The following is a 12,284-nucleotide window of genomic DNA, read 5'->3' as shown; positions in this document are numbered from 1 at the left end:
TCCAATCAGTAGAACCAGAGATACAATTTAAAAAATGTAAGCTAAGTATAGGCTTCTCATGGGTATCTGGTCGTGAAAGTCACAAGTTCAGGGTGACAGCGATGTAGCGAGGGTCTGAAGGAAGCACCAAGTTAGTCCCGCTGAAAAAGTTACCGTCTTAAAGTTTGGAGCAAAGAGCCCAGTTCGTGGTGGAGGAGATTACAAGGAGAAGGAAGAGCATCGCAGATGGTCGTTGCTGTAGCGCGAAGAGCAGACTGGGCATCTTGGACAGTCGTCATTATAGCACTAAAATCCTGTTGGGCGGTTGCAGTTGGTCGTTTCTGAAGTTTTGTGTTGGCGGTCACATTGGCTGTTGATGCTGTAGCACGAAGTGCAGATCGCTTACTGCCAGTCCCTTTAGCACAGAGCCTGGTACACCGGAGCTTAGTGTTGACAGGCAGCACGATCTTGGTGCAGATGGGCCCAAAATTTCCGGATTTCTCCTTATTTTCCAGAAGAAGCTCAACTGATGCTACACACTGATACATGGTATACCACTTTACTTGGGATTACAAGTAAATTAAATATGGCAATCAAGTGTAAGCCAGTCCTACATGTTTAGAGGAGTGAACACTAGGAGTGAACACTAGCACTGATTAGCAGTTGGAAAGTGGACAGAGCCCCAAGGCCAATAAAATCAAATTCAGCAAAACTGAAGTAGTGAAGGCAAAATGTTTTGGGGGGAAACCACTCCAAGGATGTCAGGTCTAGTATGAGGTTTACAGTTATATTTTCAGTGAAATCCAGGGAACATAAAACTGTTTTAGATTAAAGGTTGGTTAAACTAAGAGGTTTCAGAGCCACATGCTTAGCAGAAAAATACATATTTATTGCTGTTTGAATTAAAGGTGCTAAACCCCATGTAAGAATTCCTCTTGTACTAGTAAAGTATCCCTAATGTCCTGGTCAACATGAAGAAGAATTTTAAAAGTTTAAAAAACCAAGAAGTGTGTCTTTTTTCCCCCTAAACATGCTGAGAAGCTAGAGAGTGAAAACTAGATTTATTGGAAGACTAGGGCCCAAGTTTTGTAACCTACCACAAACAAATCTCTATGGCATGCTGTTTGAGTAACACAATGAAGTTACAGTTTTTCAAAGACTTGCACACTGGTATGTAGAGGATCATTGTGTTATACTAGCACCTTCTTTGTATGGTAATGTGCATACCAGTCCAGATGAAGAGAAGATGGTGCCTTAACCAAACATGACAGTTGCACTGTGGTGGGTGTTTGGAGTTTGCATGTCCCCAAAGAATGCAAAGCTATTAACATTTAACATTGACCAGTGCTGCTTAATGAGCGTCTTCACATAGTACACTGCAGGGCTTGTAAATCACCATGACCAGGTGATCACAGAAGCCATATTCTTTAAGGAGGTTCTGACGCATAAATGTGTATAGCTGGGTTGATGATTATATGTAAGTTACACTGTTCATTTAAATGGCCTGTTTTTGTGTTTTTAATTTGCTAATAATTTTTTGCCAAAGTGTGCATTTAGCTTGTTTGTATTGAGTTTTCATGCAGATCTGTCAAGTTAAAAAATAATTCCAATTAGTAGATATTTCCATTCGACCCATTCTAAGTACCATCGTACTATGTACTCCCCATTGAAATCCCTGAGCTGACATTTACATATTCTACATACTTGATTAAACAAGGAGGTATTCGTGATATGGGGTGCGTTTTTTATTTCCCTCATATGTAAACATGCTGATAAAGATGTTTGTGGTTTAATGTACGAGAAAGGTGATAGCTTTGCTCATTTTCCACACACAATGTATGGCGATTCTTTGAACGATATGTTCACGCTTGATCTGCGATTTGTTAATAATTTGTGTTCACCCATGGTTCCTTTCTGCCCTATTTTTAAAGCTCGTGGTACATTTTCTGCCATAGATTTATATTTTGTCTTCTTGTAGATACTCTTCACGTATTAAAATCTTTAAGACACATTAGATCGCCTTAAGCGATCATTTCCCTCTAAGTGTGGATGTGATAGTACTTAATCAGAGCACCAACGCTAGAACGCTAGAACCATATCCGTGGATAATGGCGATAATATTGCCTTGAGCCGGCAAAATGGATATGCACTTAAATGGGCTACTGTGGGTACTAAGGAACTTATCACAAAAATTGTCTCAAACTAAAAGTATGTTCCTGCTATGTTTGGACGAAAAGTCATCCAGTCAAGAGATTATGGAATTTTTTTGAGCTATCTCAAATAATATAAAGAAATCACTTTTTGTTGAACCTAAGAGGAAAGCTACTAATAAACAAGGATGGTTTGATACCGAATGCACAAAGGCTTACACTAAACTTAAACACTGCATTCATGCCACAGTAAAAAATAAGGATCATATTAGGGAGGCAAGAAGAAACTATAAAACTGTACTTAAAGCTAGAAAGGCTATTTCAAAAAAGGAAGTATGGCGTGCTTTACACGATGCTTCAAAAAGTCATGATTCCTCATCCTTCTGGAAAGCGGTGAATGCGCCTTTTTTAGTTGATAAGGACATCTCCGAAACAGAATGGATACAACACTACTCAAACCTGTATAATAACCCGATAATAGACGTTCAGGGGACAACGTTGAACACTGAGGTTACAGCACAAGAATTAAGATTGGATTTTACACTTAATGAGGTCACTGCAGCAATTAACTCTAGCCTGGGTGGCAAGGCCCCAGGGCCTGACGGTATTCCCGTGGACCTTTTTAAATCTAACTTAGCATTATGGGGTCCGCTTTTAACTCGAGTTCTTAATGCATGTAACGAAAGTGGTTTGCTACCAACTTGGTACGAATCCACTATCGTGCCAATTTTTAAACCGGGTGATGGGATGAATCCTGCCTGCTACCGCCCAATCTCATTGCTGGATTCAACTGTTAAGATCATCGGATGGGTTTTATTAGCTGAAATTCAGGTTTGGGCAGATGAACAAGATATAAGCGATCTGCGATATGGCTTTTGCAAGGGCCTGGGCACAGTCGAGCAGGGCTTAAACCTGCATATTTTATTGGACCAGTACACAAGGGCTAAAAAGGGAAGATTATTCATGACCTTTGTGGACTTAACGGCAGCGTTCGTCTGCGTCATCCATGATAAGCTGTGGCCAGTTTTAGAAGGCTTAGGTGTGGATGTTTTAATAATTGCATTCTTAAGGGAGCTCTACTCTGGGGGTAAGGCTAAGGTCAGATATGGGCTGGGTGGCGAATGCACTAGTCACTTTACAGTTGGGAGAGGAGTGAGGCAAGGCAGCGTTCTTACCCCATTTCTCTTCACACTATATATAAATAATTTAGAGACTATTTTAGCCAAAGAGTGTAGGGACTTGCCTAAGGCGGCAAAGCGACCTATTCCTGCACTCTTGTATGCAGATGATGCTGTTTTAATGGCCCGGACACCACTCTACCTCCAAAGGGTCGTTAACTCATTCTCTAGTTTTATGTCGAACTTTGGGACTTAGTATAAATTGTTTCAAAACATATACAATGAATTGCGGGGTTGGGTCAAATAAGAGGGTTAAAACTCTATACATAGAAGGAAGACCGATAGAGTGCACTAAAATATTTTCATGCTTAGGGATACTATTTGATAGGACAGGATTATGGTCTGAGGCAGTCAAAACTAGATGCCTTCTGTTTGCTAAGGTGCTATTGGCCCTATCAAATTTTTGTCGTAAACTAGGAAGGTGCCCTCCAGTAGAACTCCTACACATTTACAGGGCTAAATGCGTCACCATAGCTACCTACGGAGCTGGCATATGGGGCTACGCAGACATAAATATCCTGCAGACTGCAGAAAATATTTTTCTTAAGTTTCTTTTGGCCCTACCACAAAGTACCTCAAACTACATTTACCACCTGGAACTGGGCTTGCCATACTTGGGAAGACACAATTAGGATTCAACCTGTCCTTCTTTGGCATAGAATCTGGATATTGGCAGATGCACTGAGGTCTGATGGTGTCAAACATATAAGATGGTTGGAATACGTGAAAATGTTCCTTGTAAAACTAGGACACCCGGAATATTTCACAGAGCCTTTTCTATGCGTAGAGTGTCTAGAAAAGACCTTAAAACCAGCTGTATGGGTCTTTTGGGCGAAATTCGAGCCACAGATGAAATGAAAAAGTCTACGGGAAAAGCCCATCACTTAACTTTGCTGACCCCAACAATTCGGCCATACATACCTTTAATAGATCGAGACTTTGATCGTTTTTTATTGACTTGCTTTAGATTGAATATTTTATATAGATCCCTAAGTTTTCCTGTAGTAAATGATTGGTCTAGAGATTTGTGTAAGTGCCCGTGTGACGACGTCTCAGTACAATCAACTATCCATATCATGTTTTTCTGCAAATACTATGATACATTAAAAAAGAGATGGATTATTCCTGTTTTAAAGAATTTTGGCTTGAGACGCTGCCGACCGGCATTTTTAGCATTGCAATTTTTAGAAAATGAATGTCATTGCATCTGTTATCGCGTTTCTTAAAAAAAAAAAAAATTCTTGGAAATCTATGATAATGTGATCTGTAATTATGCACTTTGCTGGCTCTGAAACTATTTTTAATAATGAATTTTACTATACTTTTATGGTTATTGTCTATTATAACCAAATAAAGACATTTGATTAATTGATTAAAACTCCCCACTATAGGAAAAAAAACTGCTGAATAGATTTTCACTAAACTTCACATAAAGCTGGGACTACTAAGAACAGACCCTTTTTCTTTTGCTGGAAATTCATTCAGTATCTTAATGAGATTTCCATTAAAAAATATATGTGGGGCTGTTCTTAAATTGGTTCATTTTGTGTATATCTTTATTTTTAATTTCTAAATTATCAATGTGTCCAGGATCCCAAAGTGAGGGTTTTGAACAATAAAGTGAATCTGTTTAATGAGTGAACATTTCTATTGTCATCAGTTGTGGGATCTGCGGATTTGAGGCAGATCTGGGTGATCAGAGTTGGTGTCAGTTAAAGGGACTCACTATATCTGTGGCAGCCCACAAAACATGATGTGCATGAATCACGAATGATTTCAAATCTCATATCACAAAAGAGAATTTGAGGGTGGAAGAAACGGTCAGGAAGGATGTTGTGGAGGTGGTGGGCCAGAGATAGACTCTTTTACAAATGGCAAAAAATGTTATTTCACCGTGGGTTCGCACAAAGAATCCATGGATTCAATTGCTGCTATTTTGTGTGCCATGGGTATATCTGGATTTGTGTTCCCTGTAACACATCTTACACTCCCCCACCATCAGCAGTCTGTTGTGAAGCCTATATTTTGTTGCATAGCCAAAGAAAGAAACTTTGCCTGCCTAAATGTTATTCGGTTTAGCCAGTTGGCCTCTACAAGTGGGAGCAGGCGCTCTTTTCATTGCCACCTGTCCATTAGTTTAGGGTTTGGAACCTGTAGTTGCTCAGGGTGCCAGATCATGGTTCTCCCTCCTCCATTGCACAATTTTGGAAAATTAAAATTAAAAGCGGAAGCATCCTATAAAAGGAAGGTGAGCCGCTGTATACAGTGTGAGCTAAAGTATATTTTACTACTTTTGAATTTGTAATTTAAATTAAATTCAGGACAAGAGCATGAAAATATGTCTAGCAGAATGTAGCTACTTTAATTTTGGACTGCCTGCCCCATACCTGACTGCAAGCTGCAATCCATGTTCAGAAACCATATTTTATAATATCTAGTTGATCTTTTTTTGTTGTTACTTCTGTTGAGTTGTGGGCTTCTTTATAAATTGTGTTACATCAAGGAGCAAGTGAGGTTCTAAGGTAAAGTTCTATGGAGAGAACGCCTGTATACCTTTTTAGGACATACATTTTGCTATAGTGCTTTATACTAATTTAGCAGATCTGTTGTAATTGAATCACACTTACTTGCCCAGTTATATAATATTCAAGATAGGGGTGATATATATCTCTATCTTTATATTTACGATTGTAATTTGATTTTTAAACGGATGTCAATCAGGGTTGATAAAGCGCAACTACTCACCCGAGAGGGTCTCGGGGGGTGGGGGGGGGTTTGGCAGCTCCGTTGAGTCCTGGGGTCACCCAAAAAGCTAGGTCTTGAGGTCCTTCCTGAACTGGGGCAATGTGGGAGATTGCCAGAGGTGGAGGAGGAGGGTGTTCAGGCTTTGGCTGCGAGGTAGGAGGAGGCCTTTCCTCCTGTTCTTGTCTTGCTGATGCGTGGGACGGTGGCCAGTGAGACCTGGACTAATCGGAGGTGTCTTTTGGGTGCGTGGAAGGAGAGGCGGCTGTTTAGGTATGCAGGTCTGGTGTTGTGAAGGGCCTTGTATGCATGGGTGAGGAGTTTGAAGGTTATTCCTCTTTCGACTGGAAGCCAGTGGAGATCATGGAGGTGTTGAGTAATATGACTGCGACGGGGTATGTCAAGGATGAGTCTGGTTGCGGCGTTCTGGACAGTCTGGAGTTTACGAGGGAGTTTCTTGTTGATTCCGGCATAGAGAGCGTTGCCATAGTCCAGTCTACTGCTGATGAGTGCGTGCGTGACAGTTTTTCTGGATTTGGTTACGATCCATCTGAAGGTCTTTTGAAGCATGCGGAGGGTGTTGAAGCAGGTCGAGGAGACGGCATTGATCTAGCAGTTCATTATTCGTGATTAGTCTATTATGATGCTGGGGTTTCGTGCATGGTCCTTTGGCGGTGGGGGGGGATTTGTGGAGGGCAACCAGGTGTCGTTCTATGCGGAGGGGGTGGAGCCAAGGATGAGGACTTCTGTGTTTTCTGAGTTGTTTCAGGCAGCTGTCCTTCATTCAGGTAGCGACGGGTTTCATCTCTTCTTGGAAGTTGTGTCTGGTGATGTTGGATTTGTTGGAGACGGAGAGGATCAGCTGGGTGTCGTTGGCGTATGAGACAATATTGAGCCTGTGGTTCCTGACAATGGCTGCGAGGGGGCCATGTAGACTTTGAAGAGGGTGGGGCAGAGGGAGGAGCCCTGGGGTACTCCACAATTGGTGTCTGTCAGTTCCGAGAGGTAGGGAGGGAGTCTGACCCTCTGAGTTCTGCCGGTGAGGAAGGAGCGGATCCACTCGAGGGCCTTGCTGTGGATGCAGGCGTCATGGAGTCTGGTGGCTAGGGTGCGGTGAGAGACAGTGTTGAATGCAACCGGGAGGTCCAGGAGGATGAGGGCTGCCATTTTGCCCTGGTTGAGGAAGGAGTGTATGTATTCAGTGGCGGCAAGTAGGGTGGTCTTGGTGCTGTGATTTGCTTCGGAATCTGGATTAGGAGATGTCCAGGATGTTGTTTGCTTCGATGAAGTTTGCTAGCTGTGTGTTGATGGCATTTTTGGGGACCTTGGCTGCGAAGGGAAGCCAGGAGATGGGCCTGAAGTTCTTGAGGTTTGTCAGGTCCGCGGAGCATTTCTTCAGGAGGGTGTTTACTTCGGCGTGTTTACAGTCTTCAGGGAAGGTGGCGATCTCGAAGGAGCAGTTGATCATCCAACGTAGTTCGGGTGCGATGGCAGAGGCCGCTCTGTGATGATGTGGTGTGGGCAGGTGTCTGAGGGTGCTCCGGAGTGGATGCATTTCATGGTCTTCAAGGTGTTTTCTGTCATAAGCGGGATCCATTTGAGCAGGGTCTGTTGGGTCACGTTACATGAGTGGGGAGTGGTGAAGGGGTCTTGGTTGTCAAAGTTGTTGTAGATCATCTTAATCTTGTAGTGGAAGAAGATGCTGAGTCTGTTACAGATGTCTTGCGAGGGTGGAACGTGTGTTTCGCTGCAGGGTTTGGCGAATTCCTTGATATTGGAGAATAGTTATTTGGGGTTGTGTGCGTTGGTGAGGATTCTGTCTTTGGGGGGGGGGGGGGGGGGGGGATTTCTTCCTTGTGGATTTGATGAGTTGGTGGTGTGTGGTGGTAGCTGCTTTGTAGGTGGCGTGTTTCCGGAGTTTTGTTGTTCCTCCATGTCTTTTAAAGTTCTCTGCAGGAGCGTCTGGGTTCTTGGAGTGCAGGGGTGAACCAGCTTGATTTCTTGATGTGTCTTCTGGGGGCTTTCTTGAGAGGGGCGAGTGTGTCGGCGCAGTTCCTTATCCATCTGTGGAGGTTGCGTGCTGCTGTGTTAGCGTCTGACTTAGTCGGTGGTGGGGTGCTGATGCGGGCAGAGGTGAGCTGGTCTTAGGTGACTTTGTTCCAGCTTCTGCGGGGGAGGCAGTGGGCGTGCTTGTGTATGGTGGGTTTTTGGAAGTAGAAGTGGATGCAGTGGTGATCTGTCCAGACCAGTTCCATGATGTGGATCTAGGAGATGCTGTTTCCTCTGGTGAAGACTGGGTCGAGTTTGTCCTGCTGTGTGCGTGGTGGCGGTGACTAGTTGTTTCAGACTTATGTTGGCGAGGTTCTCTAGGAGGGAGGCGGTATTTGAGTCGTTGTGGTTATCGAGATGGAAGTTTAGGTCTCCGAGTAGGATGTAGTCTGTGGATGCGAGGGCGTGGGGTGCAATGAGGTCGGTGATGGGCATCTGTAAAGGGAGCACAGGCCTGGCAGCCTTCAAATGAGGGTTCTGTGGAGAGTAGTTTTGGGGTTGGTCTGGATCTGTAGGTGGAGGTGGTCCATGAGGGTCTTTGTGTCGTCCGGGAGGGTGGTCATGCGGAGGGTGCTTTTTTGCATGCCAACGATGCCGTCTCCTGGATGATTGGGGCGGTCCTTGCACAAGCTCTTGAATCCGTCGGGAATGATGGTAGCGATGTCTGGTGCAGAGTTGGCATTGGTCCAGGTTTCTGTGAAGAAGGCAATGTCAGGCGAGTAGGTCCCAGATTTCTATGGCATGCTTGTGTAGGGAACATACGTTGAGGAGGATGCAGTTGAGTGGTTTATGAGCAGTGCTGTATTGTAGATTGGGAGATGATGCTGGGGTACGGAGGTGGGTGAAGGTAAGGCGGTAGTGTAGACAAGAGAGTGGGCCATGGGTGGTGTTAGGGGTCGAGAGCTGGGGTTGAGATCGTGGAGGGTGCTGAAGTTGTAGCAGTGGTGGGTCAGAGGACTAGGGTCCCTGGCGCTGGGCGCGGACGGGCTTGCCTTGGGCACACCAGCAATGCGCCTGCTGCGCGGTGCGGCTGCCATGGAGTAGGGTTCGGGGGAGGGCAGGTCATCTGGGAGGCAGGAGTGGGAAGGACCTACTGGAGGGGGAGGTGGGCCGCAGTGCAGCAGCAGTGGGGGGAAAACAAAGGAAAACAACAGAGAGTGAGGAGAGCACGGTGAAAAGTGACAGATGGGCAAACGAAGGAAAGAGAAAAAGAGAGCACAAAAGGAAAGAGGCAGAACAGCAGAAAAGCATAGTGCTCTCCCACTGGACCACCAGGGAGGAGGCGCAGTCAGGAGCCTGCGGGTGGAGAAGGGCCTCGAACACCCTGCAATCAGAGAGCTCAGTGGGCAGCACTTAGTGGTGGAGCTGCGCAGGGGGAGAGCAGTCACATTGACCAGGTCAGTGGTCTTGCTCTTCTTGCCGCGTAGTGGCCGCCATTAAGTAGGGATCGGGGGAGGGCGGGTCAGCTGGAGGCAGAACCAGGGAGGACACACTGGATGGAGGGAGAGGTGCCGTGGGGGCAGCAGCGGCAAGGGGGTAAACGAAGGAAAGGGCGAGAGAGTGAGAAGTGACAGAAGGGCAAAACGAAGGGAAGAGAAAACAAGCATTTACAATGCAATGGTCTCGGCATTGGTAAAGTTAGAGCTATTGGCATTGCTCATGACATTATTTTTGTTTCTGTTTTTGTTTTTAAAACATTTAAAGAAACTGCATTGTCATGAGCACTGCCAATAGCTCTAACTTTAACAATGCCAAGACCGTTGCATTGTAAATGCTTGTTCTTTCTGTTACGTTGTTGGAATGGGTGGTTTTCCAACAGTGATGCAGTGGTACTTCCATGCTATGCCTATACTCTATGGCTGCCCTATTCTTATACGTATAGTATGCAACTGCTTTCATCAGAAGTGGCGGCTTTGGTTAACCTAGTGTACTGAAATATTGCAGCTTTGCTGCGTTCAAAGCACCATGGCATTCGTTATGGTCTTTGTAATTTTTATCTCAATAAAAAAAAAATGGTCTTGCAAAATTAGACGTGGAGATATTTAGTGCTTCCATCTTTACAATAAAGGAAGGCATTTGACTATGAACCGCTAAATGTATTCTGAGCTCCAAATATTCAAAAGGTAAATTAATCAGAGAGCTACATATATGCATTATTTTCAAACGTTACTAGCTTTTTCTACATATATTATGCAACGGTTGGGATAAAGACGACGAGGAAAAGATGCACTAAAAAAATACAATCCGAACTTAATTTGGATTCGAGTAGTTACTTTCCAGGATACTTAGCATTACAAAAAATCTCAGAGTATAAAGAATAGTGATATACTGAAGTCCTAAGTCAATGAAGGAATTGTCAAGTTAGCTGGGTTTTGGCAATCCTCTCCTACTCTGCTAAAGGCAGATTTGAAGTCACTGGCCAACGAGAGAACATGTGACCCCATCTCACAGGTTCTAAATGAGCTACACTGGCTTCCACTCCAAAGCAGAATTAAATAGAAGATCTACAGACAGGCAAACGGGGTGATTCACCAGGGAAATCCACCTTATCTGGCTAAAATGTCTTCAGCAGACAAAAGGGTTGTGGAATAAAGAAGCTGCAGCTGAATGGAAACCCAAAATTCAAACCTCTCTGGCACTGAATAAATATAACACAGGAGCTGCAACCAAATCTTTGGAATGGTCTTCTCCTATAAAGAACTCTACCTTTCTTTCGGGAACTGCCAAAGAACAGTGCGGTCTTCATCTGAAATATTTACCATCTCTTAAAGCCTATCTGCTTTATCAGTTTCATTTTTGGCCATTTCGTGGTAAATAATATATTTCCACTAACTTTTTTACTGTTTTCTTTCAGAATGCCTACTAAAATATTAATACTTCGAGGTGATGCCTTTAAGGTGCAGCTACGCTTTAAAAAATGTTAAATACTTAACATACTTTCGCAAAAAAATCGATATGTTCAATTATTTTCAATGAATAACAAAATATAGCAAAATACCTTTGGAAAAATAAGGGAACAAGGTCGATTACAAACCGGTTGATTCTATATGGCAGATGCTACATGGCAGATGTTGAGATTGCTTCCTCGCTCTAGCCAGACTAGTGTTTGCTACATTACCTGGCACTGAAAACAATGCTGATGACATCAGCTCATTTATGACGTTTTAATGCTGGATTTTTTACGAGAATTAATCGGGACAGGCAAAGAGGAAGTTACAAGCTTGTCCTGCAGAAAGCGTGAACACAAGTTTAGCTGGCTTTACAACGACACTTAAAGCTATTTCTTTAATTCAATATTAAAATCGATCGTTGTTTAAAATCAAACGCAAATTAACTTGTATATCCATGTTTTGTAAAAAAAAAAAAAATTAAAAAAAAAAATCAAAAGTTGTGTCTTAGTTCTGACCTAAATAAAATCCCTTCGGACGTTCTAAACAGTCGTTCCACTTACAACAGGTTTACAAAGCTGAATCACAGTGCATTTATACAGCTTCCGAGATCTGTGTCGTGCTAATCCAAGTGGTCCAGTCAATCACCCATGACGCTCGATAAAGGGAAGGCAAGAGAGCCTTGTCATATTGTTAAACGACATCCCGGGCTGGGACTATTTTCAGCGATTGGGATCATACGAAAATTGGGTTCTAACTTTGTTTAAACCAGCAGAGGGGCTTTCAGCTGTTTTTCAAGTAAGTGGAAACGGATGCGGTCTCATGACACGAGTTAGGAGAACGTGTTCTGATATACATCTGGAGAAAGCAGCAGAAAACACACCAAAATTCACCATATAATCCAGTGAAGACATGTATAAAGTAAGCATTAGCAAAGCCAATATATCTCGCCGTCCCTAAGCCTTTCTGTAAAAGTTGTTACCAACCACATCTTAGTTAAACGTCTCCACCGGATGCAACGGAGCCTTCTCCACCTTTATTTAAAGGAAATAACTGGGCTGTAGATATCTCCTCACAACAGGACCCTAGTACGACTGTACCAGCTGCACTGGCCACAGTGATGTACTCGAGTTGTAGCTTCAGCAGCGCTGACTTGCCCTCGTGTCACAGAGTGGATCACTTTAGCCCATCCCAGCTTTTGAGCCACAATCGCAATGCTTGCTGAAACTGTAAGCGCAGATGTGCGTAACGTTGCAGACTGAAAAAGCAACAAAGGCTGGAAGCCCCCCTAATGACGA

The 12,284-nt window shown here is 43.7% G+C and overlaps 1 protein-coding gene across 6 annotated transcripts in view; it reads left to right on the top strand.

The window, feature by feature from the left end:
* RAD51 (RAD51 recombinase) overlaps positions 1–12,284 on the top strand; it is a 242,011-nt gene that overhangs the window by 112,529 nt on the left and 117,198 nt on the right. The window lies entirely within an intron of this gene.

This window comes from Triturus cristatus, chromosome 9 (assembly GCF_964204655.1).
Source record: "Triturus cristatus chromosome 9, aTriCri1.1, whole genome shotgun sequence".
In the NCBI taxonomy this organism is placed as follows: Eukaryota; Metazoa; Chordata; class Amphibia; order Caudata; family Salamandridae; genus Triturus; species Triturus cristatus.
This window is presented reverse-complemented; position numbering and strand designations above follow the sequence as displayed.